We start from the raw sequence: 5,611 nt of genomic DNA on the forward strand, positions 1-5,611 counted from the left end.
GTAAACTATGCTAAATCATGCTAGAATCAGTAAATCATACTTGAACATGGTAAATCATGGTATACTATAGTAAATCATGGTAAACTATGGTAAATTGTGGTAAATCATGGTATACTATAGTAAATCATGGTAAACTATGGTAAATCATGGTAAACCATGCTAGCAACATGGTAAAAAAATTCTAGCATCATGCTAGCAACATGATAATCATGCTAGCATGGTAAACTATGGTAAATCATGGTAAACTATGGTAAATCGTGGTAAACTATGGTAAATCATGCTAGAATCATAGTAAATCATACTTGAACATGGTAAATCATGGTATACTATAGTAAATAATGGTAAACTATGGTAAATCATGGTAAATCATGGTAAACTATGGTAAATCATGCTAAACTGTGGTAAATCATGCTAGAATCAGTAAATTATACTTGAACATGGCAAATCGTGGTATACTATAGTAAATCATGGTATACTATAGTAAATCGTGGTAAATCATGGTAAACTATGGTAAATCATGCTAGAATCAATAAATCATACTTGAACATGGTAAATCATGGTATACTATAGTAAATCATGGTAAACTATTGTAAATCGTGGTAAATCATGGTAAACTATGGTAAATCATGCTAGAATCAGTAAATTATACTTGAACATGGCAAATCGTGGTATACTATAGTAAATCATGGTATACTATAGTAAATCGTGGTAAATCATGGTAAACTATGGTAAATCATGCTAGAATCAATAAATCATACATAGATCTATCTATCTATCTATCTATCTATCTATCTATCTATTATCTATCTATCTATCTATCTATCTTTTGAACTTATCTATCTATCTATCTATCTATCTATCTTTTGAACTTATCTATCTATCTATCTATCTATCTATCTATCTATCTATCTATCTATCTATCTATCTATCTATCTATCTATCTTTTGAACTTATCTATCTATCTATCTATCTATCTATCTATCTATCTATCTATCTATCTATCTGACTTATCTAACTTTTCTTTCTTTCTACCTAATCTTTCTTTCTTTCTTTCTTTCTTTCTTTCTTTCTTTCTTTCTTTCTTTCTTTCTTTCTTTCTTTCTAACTTTTCTTTCTTTCTACCTAATCTTTCTTTCGTTCTTTCTTTCTTTATACCTAATCTTTCTTTCGTTCTTTCTTTCTTTATACCTAATCTTTCTTTCTTTCTTTCTTTCTTTCTTTCTTTCTTTCTATTTCTTTCTATGCTAGAATCAGTAAATCATACTTGAACATGGTAAATCATGGTATACTATAGTAAATCATGGTAAACTATGGTAAATTGTGGTAAATCATGGTATACTATAGTAAATCATGGTAAACTATGGTAAACCATGCTAGCAACATGGTAAAAAAATTCTAGCATCATGCTAGCAACATGATAATCATGCTAGCATGGTAAACTATGGCAAATCATGGTAAACTATGGTAAATCGTGGTAAACTATGGTAAATCATGCTAGAATCATAGTAAATCATACTTGAACATGGTAAATCATGGTATACTATAGTAAATAATGGTAAACTATGGTAAATCATGGTAAATCATGGTAAACTATGGTAAATCATGCTAAACTGTGGTAAATCATGCTAGAATCAGTAAATTATACTTGAACATGGCAAATCGTGGTATACTATAGTAAATCATGGTATACTATAGTAAATCGTGGTAAATCATGGTAAACTATGGTAAATCATGCTAGAATCAATAAATCATACTTGAACATGGTAAATCATGGTATACTATAGTAAATCATGGTAAACTATTGTAAATCGTGGTAAATCATGGTAAACTATGGTAAATCATGCTAGAATCAATAAATCATACTTGAACATGGTAAATCATGGTATACTATAGTAAATCATGGTAAACTATGGTATATCGTGGTAAATCATGGTAAACTATGGTAAATCATGCTAGAATCAGTAAATTATACTTGAACATGGTAAATCGTGGTATACTATAGTAAATCATGGTAAACTATGGTAAATCGTGGTAAATCATGGTAAACTATGCTAAATCATGCTAGAATCAGTAAATCATACTTGAACATGGTAAATCATGGTATACTATAGTAAATCATGGTAAACTATGGAAAATCGTGGTAAATCATGGTATACTATAGTAAATCATGGTAAACTATGGTAAATCGTGGTAAATCATGGTAAACTATGGTAAATCATGGTAAACCATGCTAGCAACATGGTAAAAAAAATTCTAGCATCATGCTAGCATGGTAAACTATGGTAAATCATGGTAAACTATGGTAAATCGTGGTAAAATATGGTAAATCATGCTAGAATCATAGTAAATCATACTTGAACATGGTAAATCTTGGTATACTATAGTAAATAATGGTAAACTATGGTAAATCATGGTAAATCATGGTAAACTATGGTAAATCATGCTAAACTATGGTAAATCATGCTAGAATCAGTAAATTATACTTGAACATGGCAAATCGTGGTATACTATAGTAAATCATGGTAAACTATAGTAAATCGTGGTAAATCATGGTAAACTATGGTAAATCATGCTAGAATCAATAAATCATACTTGAACATGGTAAATCGTGGTATACTATAGTAAATCATGGTAAACTATGGTAAATCGTGGTAAATCATGGTAAACTATGCTAAATCATGCTAGAATCAGTAAATCATACTTGAACATGGTAAATCATGGTATACTATAGTAAATCATGGTAAACTATGGAAAATCGTGGTAAATCATGGTATACTATAGTAAATCATGGTAAACTATGGTAAATCGTGGTAAATCATGGTAAACTATGGTAAATCATGGTAAACCATGCTAGCAACATGGTAAAAAAATTCTAGCATCATGCTAGCATGGTAAACTATGGTAAATCATGGTAAACTATGGTAAATCGTGGTAAAATATGGTAAATCATGCTAGAATCATAGTAAATCATACTTGAACATGGTAAATCTTGGTATACTATAGTAAATAATGGTAAACTATGGTAAATCATGGTAAACTATGGTAAATCATGCTAAACTATGGTAAATCATGCTAGAATCAGTAAATTATACTTGAACATGGCAAATCGTGGTATACTATAGTAAATCATGGTAAACTATAGTAAATCGTGGTAAATCATGGTAAACTATGGTAAATCATGCTAGAATCAATAAATCATACTTGAACATGGTAAATCATGGTATACTATAGTAAATCATGGTAAACTATGGTAAATCGTGGTAAATCATGGTAAACTATGGTAAATCATGCTAGAATCAGTAAATTATACTTGAACATGGTAAATCGTGGTATACTATAGTAAATCATGGTAAACTATGGAAAATGATGGTAATCTATGACAAATCATGCTAGAATCAGTAAATCATACTTGAACATGGTAAATCATGGTATACTATAGTAAATTATGGTAAACTATGGTAAATCATGGTAAATCATGGTAAACTATGGTAAATCATGGTAAACTATGGTAAATCATGCTTGAATCTATTATCTATCTATCTATCTTTTGAACTTATCTATCTATCTATCTTTTGAACTTATCTATCTATCTATCTATCTATCTATCTATCTATCTATCTTTTGAACTTATCTATCTATCTATCTATCTATCTATCTATCTATCTATCTATCTATCTATCTATCTATCTATCTATCTATCTATCTGACTGACTTATCTAACTTTTCTTTCTTTCTACCTAATCTTTCTTTCGTTCTTTCTTTCTTTATACCTAATCTTTCTTTCTTTCTTTCTTTCTTTCTTTCTTTCTTTCTTTCTTTCTTTCTTTCTTTCTTTCTTTCTTCTCTTCTTTCTTTCTTTCTTTCTTTCTTTCTTTCTTTCTTTCTTTCTTTCTTTCTAACTTTTCTTTCTTTCTACCTAATCTTTCTTTCGTTCTTTCTTTCTTTATACCTAATCTTTCTTTCTTTCTTTCTTTCTTTCTTTCTTTCTTTCTTTCTTTCTTTCTTTCTTTCTTTCTAGCTAATCTTTCTTTCTTTTTTCTTTCATTCTTTCTTTCTACCTAATCTTTCTTTCTTTCTTACAATCTTTCTTTCTTTCTTTCTAGCTAATCTTTCTTTCTTTTTTCTTTCATTCTTTCTTTCTACCTAATCTTTCTTTCTTTCTTACAATCTTTCTTTCTTTCTTTTTTTCTTTCTAGCTAATCTTTCTTTTTTCTTTCATTCTTTCTTTCTAGCTAATCTTTCTTTCTTTTTTCTTTCATTCTTTCTTTCTACCTAATCTTTCTTTCTTTCTTTCTTTCTTTCTTTCTTTCTTTATACCTAATCTTTTTCTTTCTTTCTTTATACCTTATATTTTTTTTTCTTTCTTTCTTTCTTTCTTTCTTTCTTTCTTTCTTTCTTTCTTTCTTTCTTTCTTTCTTTATACCTAATCTTTCTTTCTTTCTTTCTTTCTTTCTTTCTTTCTTTCTTTCTTTCTTTCTTTCTTTCTTTCTTTCTTTCTTTATACCTAATCTTTCTTTCTTTCTTTCTTTATACCTAATCTTTCTTTCTTTCTTTCTTTATACCTAATCTTTCTTTCTTTCTTTCTTTCTTTCTAACTAATCTTTCTTCTTTCTTTCTTTCTTTCTTTCTTTCTTTCTTTCTTTCTTTCTTTCTTTATACCTTATATTTCTTTCTTTCTTTCTTTCTTTCTTTCTTTCTTTCTTTCTTTCTTTCTTTATACCTAATCTTTCTTTATACCTAATCTTTCTTTCTTTCTTTCTTTCTTTCTTTCTTTCTTTCTTTCTTTATACCTAATCTTTCTTTCTTTCTTTATACCTAATCTTTCTTTCTTTCTTTCTAACTAATCTTTTCTTTTTTCTTTCTTTCTACCTAATCTTTCTTTCGTTCTTTCTTTCTTTATACCTAATCTTTCTTTCTTTCTTTCTAACTAATCTTTCTTTCTTTTTTCTTTCTTTCTAACTAATCTTTCTTTCTTTCTTTCTTTCTTTCTTTCTTTCTTTCTTTCTTTATACCTAATCTTTCTTTCTTTCTAACTAATCTTTCTTTCTTTTTTCTTTCTTTCTAACTAATCTTTCTTTCTTTCTTTCTTTCTTTCTTTCTTTCTTTCTTTCTTTCTTTATACCTAATCTTTCTTTCTTTCTTTATACCTAATCTTTCTTTCTTTCTTTCTTTCTTTATACCTAATCTTTCTTTCTTTCTTTCTTTCTTTCTTTCTAACTAATCTTTCTTTCTTTCTTTCTTTCTTTCTTTCTTTCTTTCTTTCTTTCTTTCTTTCTAACTTTTCTTTCTTTCTACCTAATCTTTCTTTCGTTCTTTCTTTCTTTATACCTAATCTTACTTTCTTTCTTTCTTTCTAACTAATCTTTTCTTTTTTCTTTCTTTCTACCTAATCTTTCTTTCGTTCTTTCTTTCTTTATACCTAATCTTTCTTTCTTTCTTTCTAACTAATCTTTCTTTTTTCTTTCTTTCTAACTAATCTTTCTTTTTTCTTTCTCTTTCTTTCTTTCTTTCTTTCTAACTTTTCTTTCTTTCTAACTATTCTTTCTTTCTAACTATTCTTTCTTTCTAACTAATTTATCAATCAAAATTTAAACTACTTTAAACTTCAAAC

This window comes from Rutilus rutilus (assembly GCF_951802725.1).
Source record: "Rutilus rutilus genome assembly, chromosome: 1".
In the NCBI taxonomy this organism is placed as follows: Eukaryota; Metazoa; Chordata; class Actinopteri; order Cypriniformes; family Leuciscidae; genus Rutilus; species Rutilus rutilus.